The 16,449-nt window shown below is 40.0% G+C and overlaps 1 protein-coding gene across 1 annotated transcript in view; it reads left to right on the top strand.

Moving 5' to 3' along the window:
* Nucleotides 1–16,449, top strand: part of znf469 (zinc finger protein 469) — a 45,281-nt gene that overhangs the window by 16,099 nt on the left and 12,733 nt on the right. The window lies entirely within an intron of this gene.

Raw genomic sequence — 16,449 nt, 5'->3', positions numbered from 1 at the left:
ATAATGTTTATGAATTATGAAACCTTTGCTGTTTTCAAAACCCAATTGAAGACACATTTCTTTTCTCTGGCTTTTGATCAGTCCTGAATTTTTCGGCTCTTTTCCGGCGTCAATTGTATATAGTGTTTTATGTCAATTTATTGGCTTTATTTATTTATATTTTATTTATATTTTACATATTATTTATATTCGTGAAATGTAAGGACGGAAATGCTTTAAAAGGACGAGGATGGATGGGACAGAGGACGATTATTTTATGAATAAGGACGGAGGGACGATAACGGAAGGGTGCCCAGGTCACGGACGGAGGATGGACTCGCAAAATAGGGTAAAATGTCCATTTGGATTTGGATTTCACAAATACATATCTACATTCATGTACAGTAACTGGATATTTGAAATTCAGGTGAGAGCAGAGCCTTTGGTAGATATTCCATTAATTCCAGTTGTCTCAACTCTTCTGTTTGGGGGTTGGCTTTCTTTGGTTGGATAAAGCTTTTAACATTTGAAATGTTTCCCAAACTTTATGAGCTTATAAATCATTTGAATTACTTTCGGATCCTCTTTCTGCATGTGTGCATGATAGTTGAGGTAGATGAGGGTTACAGAGGATCTACGCTCTGAAGACAATATACCAATCAGATGGGAATATGTCCATGTGTTATTCTTTTCCAAGAATGGTTGCGTGCGTATACTCCCCCACATAAACTGTCAGTGCTTGAGCTTGATCCTTGATTTTGTGGAAACAAATTTGATGTACTGCATCTTAGTGTCTACATTTGTCACACATGAAGAGATGCAAGATGACACCCCTACGTATTGCTGTAATATATTTAATGATATATGCGATATGCTTGGACGCTCATGAAGCATTTTTAAAAATATGTGCACAAAACATTGACCAGAACAACGGTCTGAATGGCTGAATGAGACACCTAATTCAAATATCTCTGTCTATGTGTGTGTGTGTGTGTATATATATATATATATATATATATATATATATATATATATATATATATATATATATATATATATATATATATATATATATATATATATATATATATATATATATATATATATATATATATATACATATATATGTCCACATTTTACCAATATCTGGGCGTCACTAGGTCTTGCATCGTCATTAACTTTCCTGTAGGCTGAGGCTTTGTCATTAAAAATCAGGCATGTGATGCTGACATGGCGACTTGAATTTGATGAGTATAAATTAATTTGAAGCCTGTCTATGTATTGTAATGCTGTGCTGAGGGATCAAAACCATGGATGGGCTTTCAGACCCTATAGTGTGTCCCTCTTTCTCAGCCTTAATGGACTGTGACAGGACTTCCGATCCCAGCCAAATGTTTTCTTCATCAGAGCTGCTCATGACCATTATTGGTGCTGTTCAAAATTATATTTGATTATTCATATATAGTGGTCCCACACAATCTGTTCCAGGACACTGGCAGACCTGCCGTTTGATTGTATTTAGAATACATGTTTCCAATTTTAAAAAAGGAAATGTTTTATTAAAGTCAACTTGTTCTTTCCATATTTTAGCAACCAGCCAGAACACAGGTGTTTACTGCTTTTACAGTTGTACGTTCGTCATCGCACTTTTCTTCTTCACAATCAATGTTGTTGCCGACCAAAGTAAAAGCAAAACATGTTTGTAATGAATTCTTTAGCTGCTCACTGAGCTGAAGTCTCATGGTTCATGATAGATGTAATGGTTTTGTGGTATTTGCAGGCCTCACACGATATACAGAGGTCTAGTGTATATCATACATGATGACTTACTAGGCAAAGTTTTCCCAGAGAAAATGGTTGAACTCACTCAGGGGGGCTGGACTTTACAGATTAGCGTACGTACCGTAACTGGGGCGTCAGTAGTACACAGCAAATAACAGTAGTTAGGAATTGAACACTCTAAATTTTCCATAGGCGTGACTGTGAGTGTGAATAGTTGTTTGTTATGTGTGCCCTACGATTGGCTGACGATCAGTTCAGGATGTACCCCTCCTTCGGCCCAAAGATAGTTAGGATAGCCTCCTGCACGCCTGTGACCCTCTTCGTAAAATGGGTGGATGGATTTTTAATTTGTGTTGCCCATTGGAAGGGTCACAATCATACATGCCAATGTGACCGAGTCTTAGCCAATGGTTCGAGTCATACCCTTATCAAGTTATGAATTCTTCAACTTTATCACTAAATGGATGTTTAAAAGATCACCAACACTATTTGCACATACGTGTGTTTGAACAGTTAGTATTCATGTGAAGGTCAAGGGGGGATGATTAGTGATTGTTTATGCAGAAAGTGAGGAAGTCTTGAACATTGTGGATTTATTCCTCCGCCACAGAGGAGAAAAGCATTTGAGCAGCTCTATTTGACAAGCAGCTGCGAAAATAGGGAAGACGGAAGTAAAGTGTAATTGATGTGTTTTCGGATGGAATTGCTCCATCTTGTCCGCATTGTTGTGTTACATTCTGAAGGGGATCCAGTTGATGTGGATACACTAAATCTGATATTCAAGCTCGTGGCCGAGAGATGTGATATATTAAAGGAGTCAACTTTTACTCATTGCATATATATACGCCGCAGTTATTCATCCTGTATGCTGTCTGAGTGCATAAAATCCCTGGAGGGAAATGTTATCTCTGTAAGTTTGAAATTAGAATGTGGCTCTTGAATGGTTGTATTTTCCGTAAATAGTGCTTTTAGATAAATGATCCAAAATACACGACGTTCTCTTGGGGTCACTCTTTAGCTTGGCCCAGCTTCCCACCTCAGACACATGCACACACGTCTGCGAAGCCAAAGTGACGGGGCATGTTTACACACTATCTATACTGACCTCCAGCACGGGTCTCTCGTGAGCCTGAGTCTGTCTGAGTGGAAAAAAACGTGACCTCTGCTAGGGATTTTGGTCTATTCCTTCACCTTGTGTCAGCCGCTTGGCTATGGAAATATTTTTTTATTCTGCATGGCACCGGTAATGTGATGAAAATAATTCACACTACTCTTGCTTGGTGGAGTTTATTCATGACAGAAATTCTTCTGGTAATCAAGTCCTGTTTGCTACTAACTTACTTGTGTCTTGAGTTGTTCCATCTCATTGAGTTGACTGAGTCAGTGGAGAGGAGCCTTCAGAAGAATCTTTTGGCTGAATCAATGTCAGGGTTTTCTGCCTCGGTGAGACCAGGTGAATCAGTGGACATGTTGTCTCTATGGTGCTATCCTGTCCACTTGGGATTACATCAATACACGTGTTGTTTAGTGTTGGGACAGCAGGGACTGGATCAGTACTCGTTCTGTTCTAACCACTATTGGTCAGTGCTTCACACTCTCTCTGTGGCTGAGCCGGGGCAGCATGAATGACTTCTTGCAGTGGCCTTACAGAGCGTCATTCTTCATCCCCTCATCTAAGGCTGACATCCGACGGGGAAGCACAAGAAGCCGGCAGGCTAAATGTTTTTCTATCCCCCTGGTAGGCATGGACGTATCAGGTGCTGTTTTAATGCGTTTTAAGTAGAAAAACACGCAGTGTCCAACGGTCGAAGGTAGACACGACAAGGACAGTAGTGAAAACAGCCTGAAGCTCACACCGTTGGCCCTCCCCTTGCAGTATGTAAAGGGCAAAGCAATAACATCCAGGCCAGCGACAGACTCATCATTAATGTGCCGGCTATGTTTATTTAAAGTGTTATTTGCCCACTTTGCCATTTCCCCCGGAATCTTAAATGCCTCTGCCTTCTATGCCCTCATTGGGGTCTTTTACATGCAAAGGCCAGCTCAGCGGGATCCCACTGTCCCTTAACTGTGGCCCCTCCCACTGCCGCCTTGTATAGGTGGGACAAAGTGAGCATTCCAGGCATAGATGAGAAACACACAACTCCAAGCCTTCTCCTCCTCCTTTTTGTTTCGGCGATTAACTCTGCACCCAAATGTTCCGATATGCAAATGCTGCTTTCTCTAGAAGAAGCTACAGTTATCTACAACTTATAAAAATGTCTGTGTAAAACTATTGTAACTGGTCTCAAAATGTCCCTTAATGTATGACCTATGCTCCATGCTTTGCCTTGTTATGTAACAAGACCGATGCCAGAGCTGCGCCTTGATATGATGCGTAGGCAAATACCTGACACCAACTTGCTTTACCTCTTAAGTACCAAGGTGGCACGGACACAGTTGGCCTGTCAGGCACCAGTGAAAAGGGCAACGCGAGCAGAGTTTACTTCAATGCCTCAGAGAGGGGAATATTTGTGAATTTTAAAATAAAGCTATCCTCGGGCATGCCTAGGAGAGAAGCAGGGAGGAGCATTGGGGTAAAAATGAATAGAGTCCTGTGCTCAGCCCTTGAGTGGACTGAACCCCTCTGTTTGTGCTTTTTTCGGACTTGACACAGTGCTGCCTGTGAGGAGTGGTTCGGAAGCAGGAAGTGGTTGTGTAAGGCGATCTGCAGATGCTGCACAGAGCCCCTTTTCAAAAGCAGTCCTCTTAGTCCTATTATGCATGGGGACACTTCAGGTAGTCCTCCTGTAAGCGAAGAGAGCGCGTGAAAGATACCTAGCGAGTAGCGTGGATGACGCACAGTGGTGATGAGGCGCAAGACAAAGTACATATGTGGGCTGCAAGCACTCACAAGTATTCGGTAAAAGGGAAAACATTCGTACCAGATCCACAGGTGGGTTCTCTGCCAATATTAGTAACGACTGTAAGATGGCCCAAATTACTGCCTGTGAAGTTGATTGGTAGCTAAGCAATGATACTAAAAACAACTTGATTTATGGAATCAAAGATGGTGAATCATGCTACAGTTGTCCAAGTGAATTTTTCATAGCACTTAGAGGAAGATTTTGAAAAGTATCTGTTGATTGTAGATCTGAAATCTGTCCCCTTTCCTGTTTCTTGAACCCCAGCTCCCCCACAGCGACTTCTAGATTTCGCAAGCAACACAACTGCTGTAGGTGAAAAATTGAAATTTTAGAATCCTCTAATTGCCAAAGGTCACAACCCCTGCTCTGTATCATAGGTAGTTTTCACAGCTGCAAATCACCGCAAAGGTGGCCCACTGACAGAGCACTTAGCTTAAAGCAAGCAGGAATGTGAGACACTCTTTCATCACTTTCCCTTTATTTTGTTTTAATCTTCTTGACTATTTTCAAACCATTACCATAAAGTGGCTTTCAACAGGATGAGTACCACAGTAGCAACATATGTAAGTAACTGCCCCCCCCCCAAAAAAAGCAAACAGGTAAATTTAGAATCCAACTTCAATGTTTCATTGTATGAAACGACACCTTTGTTTGAACACATACAACGTCATTGTTGTGAAGAATTAATGGCCTGTGAAAGTGTTGGCGGTCAGAAATAGAACAATGTTATCGTGTTAATGAGGCAAGCTTTTATGCCCCTCGGTTCCTGAGTACAGGAGAGTTTGAAATGAAATTATGGAGATAAAAATAAATTATCCATTGCATGATCAACCTGTCACCATTAAAAAAAAAAAAAAAAAAAAACTTTAAAAAACTTTATTAACTGTTCGACAATGTTTTAAGCAAAAATTTCAACATTATGAGCTCAATCATACAGGTGTAAAAGATAAGTTGCCCACTGTTAATCATATGCACTTAAATCAATAAAATATGTAGTCACCCCAAATGAAATGTCTCTTGTGATGTCATGCATGGTGGCTTTAAAGTTTAACATTGAATTTGGGAGAATAGTTCCAATTCACAATCATACCACCTTAGCAATGTCCAACTGTCCTACTTCAGAGGAACAACAGTATCACAGTTTTTCTCTGTTGCTTTGGTATATTTCTCATATCAGAATTGAATTTCTCAAAATGACTTGTCCAATTTTCACATCATTGTGTCACTTGTGCACATCAAAACATCTATTTCTTATTTCTTTGAGCAAGTTGCAAAAGCTTTTGAATAATTATGTCAATTTCTTATATCATGTCGATCAAAATGTAGGACAACGGTTCCCTGTTGAATTGTCTCACGCTCCACAAACTTTTGGCATGAGGTCATCAAATAAGTCTGTACATTGCAAGAGGTTCTGAACAAGTTGATATATGTCAAGCATATTTCTATCCAATTTCCATTTGACTTTTTTCTCCTCTTAGCTTTTTCCAACAAAGGGAAATGTGTGCAGCAGTAGATCAGTCAATGATCAACCACTTTTCTGAAATAGCTCATAGCAAGTGAAGATTCTTGCCCAGTCTCTTGCAATCAATCATCCACATACACTTTCAACTTAGAATACTGAATTTGTTCTCCAAACTTAACCCTTTACAATTTAAATCGGCAATTTAAATCATAATTGTCAACCCGACAAGTGCTCAGGGCACCTGTGATGTCAAAACGGGTGAATTAACTCTGATTCCACAAACACAATATTTGTCAAAATGCCTTGTTTCAACTACCGGGCCTGCATAGAACATATTCTTGAAAAAATATGTTTGGGTTGACTTTCTTTTTAAGGGTACACTGTTGTACTGACAACATGAGTCCGAAATTTGACAATGATGTGTCATTCTCATGGCACTGACATGTTCAGTGACACCAATATTTATTTCAGAGAGATGGACTAAGAATTTTGAGAAAGAAAATGGCTTTTGCAGGGGAACCATAATGTTTTGCTATTTTGTACTAATTGTTTTGAGAAATTCACTTACTGTTTTGCAAATTGCAGTTCTGATCTGAGAAAGGTACCAAAGTGACAGAGAAAAACTGTCATGTGGCGTTATCCTGTGATTGTTTGCCAACTAGTCCAGGATGAAGTCCACCTGAAGTCAGGTGGGAAAGATTCCAGCTCTTTACAACCCTGAACGGGATAAGCAGTATGGAGAATGGATGGATGGATAGCTTGGCAATATTACCGTTTCAAATTGTGGTCAGATTTATGTTATTGCAACACACATTAACAGCAGGTGTGCTTGGATAAAATTAATGAGATTGTCCGGTTCAGGAAATTGCTCAGCACATCATAATGAAAACATGCTTTGTAGTTTAATTCCAACTATTTTGTCATCACCAACTTTATTGTCAAATAAATAAAAAGAGTAAATATTTATATCTTCATTTTATCCTGCTTTGTTGAATATAAGTGTGTGAAGATGTGATCTGTCTGGTTAAATACTCATAAGTTGTCTTCACGCAATGGAAAACGTTTGGAAAAAAGCTTGATGCAACAGAAAAAGTCATCTGGACAACTCTGAGTTCACTGTCCCAGATGAAGAAAAGTATGATTCACTGCCACTAAAGTAGCACTACTGTTTTGTGACTATGGCCATTTGAATATCTTGTCATTCATTGACACAGGCTACTTAGGAAACCCTGACTTGTAATTAGGTCATTTGGACATTTCCCCGGACTATTCGAAAGGAGTCCGTCAGAGTGAATATGGAAAATTCTTGTTCTGACTCATGCACGCTGTGCCTGGAATTCCCTCTTTACCATTGGTCAGCGGAGAGTTTTTGCTTTGGTGCAAATTGAATTGAATTAAAAAGCAAGAGAAAAGTATCAACTCAAGTTACCCCACACTGCTAACCTATCCACGATGCTCAACCCGCCCAAGCTGAAAGGGCTTCAGATATAAAACGTAAATTCCTTTCCTTGACTTTGCCAATGTGTGTTGTATAGCGCTGGTGTTTTTGTTCCCTGTGCCACGCTAACCCTACCTGCCTTTCCATTCTTGTCACGCAATGCCAAAGTGCTTTTCTTTGCTTTTCGCAAAAACTGACATTGCAAACATTGTAAAGTTTTATCAATGACACAAGGTTTGTACAAACACCCAGTCAAGTGCCGCTTTACCACATTTAGACTGTAACTTTTTTTTTTAAATGATATATCACCTCAGGTTAACTGGAGTCAATGTTATGCCTTCCATAAAACATATTACTGTGCAGCCCAGTCACTTCATCTCACGAGGTAAAGAAAAGCATCCCACTAAAAATCATATTGGTCACACATTCCAAACTGAAATTATACATGAAAGCCTTGGCAGACAAATTTACTGCAACCACACTTGCAGATATGTAGGCGCACATGTACTCAAATGTCTTCTTGTAGGGTGGGATTTTTCTCCCTATTGCTAACATGATTGTAGATGAAAGGTTCACTCGTAGATAGTACTGTTGGAAATTTGGGGGGAATGAGCATGCCTCATCCGGCACAACTGTGCGGCCCATATGTATTCTACTCCCTTACTCTGCCACATGTTGGAACTTGATTGTCCTGAGACATATCGACACCTTCCTAAAATAATGGTCCAAGTCTTTTTTTTTTTTTTTTTTTCAGAAAACGCACAAAAAAAAGAACCAAAAACTGTATTATATTTATGAATCATTTCATTTCTGGGGTAGTATTCAACTAAGAATGTAGCTGATTCTAGCAGAGTTGGCCAACATCAAGAGTAGATCTTTAATGCAAATCAATATCATCTTGGTCAAAATATGGCCTATTCCATTATTTTAGGAAGGTGACGGTACAAATGTCTCTTTCTACAAACTTACAAGCAGAGATGTGAAATCCAGGTCCAGAAAGTAAAAACCCTGCCAGAGTTTGGCTCTAGCCACAGGTGCTTCTTCTACTCAAGCGGCAGGTACTCATGCTTGTTTATCTGCCACTTTACCTGTAGCCACTATGGTGCTTCTATTCAATGAGCCTAGTTACATGTTCAATTTGTTTAAATGCAATTTTTGTGAACAAAGCCTGAGCCTGTTTTATTTATACTTTTCCTTTTTCCCCAGATATTGTATTTATTGCTCTTATTTCAATGCCAATGTTCAATATTCTTGAGAATTAAAAGTGAATTGCTCTTATAAAGGTTGTAATTGAATTATTAGACTCTAATATCATTATCAGTGGCATTAAAGAAAACGTTAATGATACTATTGTTAATTATGATAGTTTCAGAGAAAATATTTAATCCTAAAAAAATTGGTTATCATGACAGATCGACAGATGGTGAAATATTTGCATGAAAACATTTACTATTCACAACATGGACTGTGACTGCAAGAAATGGAAAAAAAAAGTCATTGAGATTTTGGACAGTTATGCTGGATCATTTGTGTTACTGAGAAGTGTTCATTCTATCATTGGATCACATATTACAGGATGATTTGACTTCTGTCAAACAGGTGTTATTAGTGACATGAGGATCCATTCCAGCCTGCCCGTGCACGTTTACCTTAGATGAGTTTGTTCATTGATTCATGGTAGGCTGACAGGTAATGCCTCTGCAGGCCCAATCCCATTTTTGGACTTTCACCTACATGCTGACACCTTTGGTTTTCTTGCACATCAAGAATATTTTCCTGTATAATACAGTATAGACTATACTATCTCTTATACAGAACTGGGCATTTTACTAAAAATTGAGCATCCGTTATTTGTCATCCGTCTGCAGCGTGGGTACCCTTCCGTTGTCCGTCATTCGCCTTCATATAGTACCCGTCTATAGGCCTATAGAATTGACGCCTATAGAATATATACATTTAAATGGCCGGTTGTCAGCGAGTCCGACTGAACTTTCACTCGCGCTAACACCCCCCGAGCCATCAATACCAATATCTGTACCTGTGCCGGTCTTGTTTGTCTGGCTCTTGTATAAATGCTCTGATATTACGACACTGACACCACTTCACCAGCCGGACATATACCGTCCGATCAAGTGGAGAAGGCTCCATGTCAGCCATCTGAAAATACATTAAGGTAAACACGGGAGGCAGTAGGGGTGTTAGGTTAAGGGGTTTGGAGTTAGACCGGCCCTGAAATGGACTGGCCGTTCGGGAATCTCCCAAAAATCCCAATGGCCACCACACCCCTGATTAGATAGATAGATAGATGGATGGATGGGTGGATGGATGGATGGATGGATGGATGGATGGATGGATGGATGGATGGATGGATAGATAGATAGATAGATAGATAGATAGATAGATAGATAGATAGATAGATAGATAGATAGATAGATAGATAGATAGATAGATAGATAGATAGATAGATAGATAGATAGATAGATGAGCATTCATGATTTTTCCCACTTTCTTGTTGCCCCTGTCCCATCTTTTTTGGATTGTGTTGCAGGAATCAACGTCAATATGAGTGAATATATGCAAAAAAACCAACAACAAAACACAAAAATACATCAAAGCCAATATAACAATTTGAAATCTTTGTTGAGCAGTAAAATGAACTCAGAAGTCTACAGAAACATTGGAAATACCAGGAAATAAGAAAAACTGTTGACATATTTGTGTTACAGTATTCATCCTTCAATGTCAGATGTTTTCAGCCTACAGGGAAAAGTAAATTGGCCTCACGCCAGTATTTTTGGACGGGAACGTGTGTTTGATATTCCTAAATTAGCTTGTTTGAAACCATCGAATGAAGTACAACTATACCAAAACTACATTTATCAAATGAAAAAAAACAAAGAATTTTTAATCTTTCATCTGTCTGGGATTTTATATCCGTTTGTTTTTCTATTCGTAACGGACGAAAAATTATGATTTATGACTTCTTTGCTATGTGTGGTTGAGACCCTTGAGCACTGCTTTACTTCCTCTCCTACTTTTTTGTTTGGATTTGTGGAGTCCATCTGCCACATTCAAATCCAGTAAAGACCACCCCAATGTCCCATTCTAGCTGTTTGGGTTGCCTAAACACTGGTGAGTTATGCGCCTATATTATTTGTTTCCATCTCCCCAGTGAGTTATAATTCTAAAAAGTAGCCTGGTTAATTCTTCAGCTATTAAAATTCAGGAGTGTTGCCCCAGACATACCTGTGATAATTAGGATAATCCTATACTTAGTTAACCTCAAAGTATCTCTTTCTTTTAATAAAATTTATTTTGAGAGGGAACCAAATACTTTTGCCCTGGCTAAAGAAGGGACAAGCAAATATTGATACACTAAAAGAAGGAAGGTGGAAGAAATAAAACCTGAATGAAGGAATTTGTCAATTAAACATAAGCTTGACTTGCTTAACAGAATGAGTCAGGCAAGATTTTCTCACTTGACCTTCCGCTGCAGTCCTGCTCCTTTCAATCTTTTGTATTATGTTCAGTCCTAATAGTAAACCTGTTTTTTGGAAGAGCAACACAAGTAATGTTCCATACGCATGCAGACACAAGGGAAATTATGTAAAAAAGAGGAAAGAAAATGACCTTTAAACACTAAAACAAAGATTCCATCATGTTTGTGGAATGTCGCGGTTAGTAATATGGAAACAGAATCCAGTGGTTAGAAAAAAATAAATAAATAAAAGAAAGCTCGTCTGCGAACAGGGGGGAAAACTAGGGAGGTGGTAAAGGGAGCCTCTGGAATTACACACCAAAGTCCCTTTGGACACACACACACACACACACACACACGTACACCGAGACACTCAGACTCACACACACGCACTTACGTCTTCCCTGCTGAGCAGCTAACCACACTGGGTTAAGGGTGGAGTTAGGGCTGGTGGAGGTACGAAGGCTCCACTATAGCAATTTCTCTTCACTACTGTACTGTGTCATTTGAACTGCAACTGCAGTGGGAGCTCTGGCATCCTTCTAATTTTTTTAAGTGTTCTGTCAAGCTATCAGCGGTATGGAGGAAGTTGAACTATGTCAAAGGTTTAGCCCATAAATCACAAGTAAGGAAGTAAGGTGTGTGATGGAATACTGACAGATCACTCCTGATCACACTTCCACTTTCAGGGTATTAATATCCGTGGCCGCATTGCTGTGAAAACACGCTGCACTGTCCTCACATCATTGACATTTTCTTCCCTCCCAGTCTTTGAATGCAGAGACCTTAAAGGCAAATTGCTTGCATAATGGATGTTTCCAAAAATACAGAGTAGGCAGGCACGCTGACCGAGGTTTTGGCAGCGTGCCCCAGTATGGGCTCTGGGCCAGCCCTTCTGACTGCACATTCCCTTCGCTGGACTAGTCATGCCGGCAGTGGCCTGATGAGAGCAGCAAGGCGGCCTTCATTCTGCCAGGCTCAGCTCACCTTGCTTCCAGCACCTCGCCATCCCCCTCATTATACAGCCTACTGAGCATCACCCTCACCTCAATGTGGGATTTTCCTGAAAGTGAATGAACTTCTCTGCTGTGTTTCCTTTTTCCCGAGCTGACCTCATTTCTCGTGTCTCAGACAAAAGTACAAGTGTCTAGTAAAGCTGATGCTTATACAAGTGATTGGTTTTCATTTCCATTACAAAAAAAAAAAACGCTGCCCGATGACTGTGTCGGGCCTCCCGAGGTTCACTCATGCTGGCCCAACAAGGCTACAAGTACAAATTTCATAAATAAATGTGATGAAATGAATATCTAATATCCAATCATTTGAGTTATCTCCACTTAAATTGATCACCATCTTTGCTGTTTTTACTTCAGCTGTGGACATTTGATCACCCCCATTCACTGACAAAGTATGAGTCACGGACTCATACGTACTGTGGCCACTGAGAATACTCGTTTCACTGTTACAGACAAAGGCAGGCCTTCATATATAGTTCTAAATATAGCAAGTATTGTTTTAAAACACTATGTATATATGGGTGGTATATTTTTTCAAGCGGATACCTTGATCGCCCACTGACGCTACGTACTTGCGTTCATTTTGCTCACTAAGACTACATGCTTCCTCCGCTTGTTAGGCTGACATATAGATGATCAATTTTGTTATGTGTTGTTTTAGATCCCATTATCTACTGTATCTACTGGGGAGTGGAGAGTGTGCACATCCTTTCAAGTGACTGCATTGATTGTCCGTTCTTACGTGCATCTATGACTCTACATGTAGGCCTGCATATGTAATTGTGAATTTCGTGAAGTATTGTTTTGAATCAGGGCCAGTGCATGGTTCTGACAGAGCAACCACAACTTGGCTGTCAGCATCCAAAAAGGCTTAATGTTGGAAGCTGGCACTAATCATGCTCAGCGTCTGTAGAGCGTGATTTACTCAAGGTTCGAAGTATTTGTATGTGTTATCTTGATACATTTTCAATTGCTATAAACTTAAGGTCACCTATCTTGGCAGTAATGTTGTGCACCTAAGGTTGATCTTGTGTTACAGAGAACACATCAACAAAGCCCAGAGATGCTGAGTCTGTAGTCCCTTAATCTTAGAGACTTTGAGAAATCTGCAGCATATTGGGAAGGAAAAAAAGGATTTGCGAATGCAATTATAACTCAAAACAGTGAAGTGATGAATCGACAAAGATTTCCACAGTGTTACCAGCATATTTTCACTCAAACAGACACCACATTTTTTTTTGCACAAAAATGACAGAAAGGACGTTCAGGAAATTTAGTTTTCACTCAACTACCCCTTACCCACTTCCTCACCTCAGTGAGAACGTGAATACTTTCCATACATGTGTAATGGAACACATCTCCATTTTCTCTCCTCGGTCAGCCCCTCCGCTCGCTTTGTACCGGCCGACAAGCGCGGGCCGCGGAAACTCTGGGAGTTCCCACGGATCTCCTCAGCGGCGGCGGCCACTGAGACACCGCGGTGGCAACAGTCGGCCTTCGCGGGGTCGGTGATCCTGCCCGGGCCGGCCCGGGCGGCTCATTCGGCCGACGCCTAGCCATAGAACTGACGCGATGCAGCTTATGACCCAAAAGTCAGAATCGGCTAAGCACGTCTAATGGCAACATTGAGCCAACAAGTTTAACATACAAATGCACATATCCAGCTAATATTTAGCTTATATCATACGGAGCTGCAGCATATACATAAATACTGTGCATACAGATACATCCTCCGGTTATTGGTGTTCGGTAGCATGCTTTCAGTAACAGCTACCTTATTGTATGGTCTTGAACTTCTCAAAAATAAAGCTCTAGTGAAAAATAATACGAAATAATAACACAAAATAAATATTAAAATAAATATACTGTTTAAAAACAGCCCTTTGAGTAATCCATGGTAAAGTTCACAAATAGTAAAAAGTTCACAAAATTGAAGAACAGAGAGGTTCATGTGATGAACAATAACTCTTTTTTTTTTTTTTAGAACCGGAACCGGAATCTTCCAAATTCAAACGATGCCCAACTCTACTTGAAAGGCTTGATAATGTGAAAGAAGAGTTACAGGAAGGAAGCCTACACGCACAACCTTGATTGACCCACGAAACCCCACTAAAACACTCTTATGGACCCAAATTTAGAGCAGCCATGCAAAATTTGATATCACCTTATGCCTTGCATGCTTGCAGTTTTGTAGCCACCAAGCACTCATTTGAGAGTCCAAGATCAATTTCTCCTTTTCAAGATAAAATCAGATAAGCTAGCCCAAAAAGGAGCGGTCTCTCAAAATGGGGAGACTGATACGCATGGCCTGTGTGTGAAGTAATTGAAGCCAATGATTAGCGCGGAATGTATTGAAACGCATAGTTCTAGAGGGAAGTGTATTCAGCATACATTGGAAAATGAATGAGCCTTCTTGGTAAACTGACAGCTGAGGCATTGGTGCTACTTTCTTCATACTGGTCTTTTTGTTGCCATAGCCATTCATCCACCGGCCCGAACCTCAACGGGCGGTCTGGGCAAATACAATTGAGGCTATGATGTATGATGCTAACTGTTGACTCTGAGGAGATGGATCAAGCACCGCCTGATGGAAATGCTGGCAGGGCCTTTCATGCCACTTTCCCCAACCTGTGGCAACGACAGCTGCAGACACTCTGGCTTTCAGAGTATGCGGAGCTGCAGAGAAGATGTGATTTTTCACAACCAGGCCTTAAACCCAGGCAGGTCGCAGCCTCAGGCCTCCCTTCTCATGTGCCAAATACTTTTGAGAGGTTTACCAAAGGCTGAGATGCGGAAACATATGCCAGACAATGACCTCCTTAAAGCATATGCCATTTTATCTTAGCTCCACTTCCCAATCTCCTGTCCCTGTCTGTGGCAGAACTTTCATCTGATACGCTGCAGCATGAGCGCTGCATGTTGAGTGTGCACATCCAGGGGCGTTGCTAGGCATAAAGCTCTACTGGGGCACAGGCCCCCTTCAACCACTGGCCCTTGGCTGGTTGGTTGCTTTTTTATATATATATATATATATATATATATATATATATATATATGGACTTGGTATAGGCCAAAATCAAATGACTCAACAGGAACTATGGTCCAAAATAAAACATTATTGGAACATTGCAAAAAATGTACAAATAAATCAAGGAGTTAATTTTTACGGAATGATGTTTGGCAAACACCTAACATCGTTTGGGAGAAAAACACTTTTTTTTTACTTTTGTGAAACTTGAAAATAAAGTGAAGCCAAAAGAGTCCATTAGATGTTGAAGACGTACCAAAAGATTTATTCCGACATTTATATTGGTAGTATTTCTTTGAAACAAGGACATTCATGAAACAAATCCAGAATATTTTCAGAATTGTAAACACTTAATGAAACCCTTTTACAAATGTCACCTTCTCCTGGATGTAGGTCTGGTTGCCTAAACCACAATATCATTAAAAATAAAAATACTATTTACTGTAAATGTAATTTCTACTCACTTGAAGGGGAAATGGGAAGGTTAAAATGTGCATAGACGAGTGAATTATTGTGGAAATCCTAATGATGATAATGGTTTCTTCTGTGGCTTCTGCATGTCATGGCCACGGAAAAAAGAAAAGTAGGTCAGATTTTAGTTCCCTATGAATGAGTTCTTGGTGCTAAACTGTAGCTTTCAACTGGTCTGGCCTCAAAAAGAAGCAGCAGAAGTTGCGGCCAAAGTAAACTAGGACCTGAGAGGCAGTGTCTGGGATGCCTGAGGAAAGGCAATAAGCGTCACTGTGCCCAATATTAAATATCTAACGACTGACCCACTATTCCTCCATGATCTAAGTCTTCTTTAGCAAAAGCATAAACACTGTAATGTTGTGTCATTGTACTAAAATAGTCTGTGAATCATTTACCGACTTTCAGCTCTTTAGAGATTGGCACTGCAGTTGTATCATCCTGTACTGTTGTCTGCATCGTCATTTTAAAACTGTGTGTGTGATGGAATGATTTATCTGAGGACTAGCACATGTATTGTAAATATAGTGTGTTTATTTTTGTTTTGTAATAATTACACATGTTCCGTTGGGTTACACTGTTAACAGAGTTTGGTAATTTGGTGAAGCAATTCTGTAGTTGGGCCTTGGAAGCAACGTTGTAACATAATGCAATAGTGCTCTCTGCTGGCTGAAATGGGGAGAAAAAATATATACTTGACTCGTGAAAATCATTTCAAAATGTTCATGTTCCTTGGTCGAGTTAATCCATAAGAGTTATTTTGTTTTTACTACAAGTTGGAGTAATTTTGGCGTAAGTCTTATATGTTCATAGACATTACAATATGGATGATGTGTGATGTTTTGCTGGTCTTTACTAATATGTTTGGAAACCATTTTGATAAAATAGCTAA

Source organism: Filicampus tigris, chromosome 4, assembly GCF_054856515.1.
Source record: "Filicampus tigris isolate MCC_2025a chromosome 4, RoL_Ftig_1.0, whole genome shotgun sequence".
Classification (NCBI taxonomy): domain Eukaryota; kingdom Metazoa; phylum Chordata; class Actinopteri; order Syngnathiformes; family Syngnathidae; genus Filicampus; species Filicampus tigris.
This window is presented reverse-complemented; position numbering and strand designations above follow the sequence as displayed.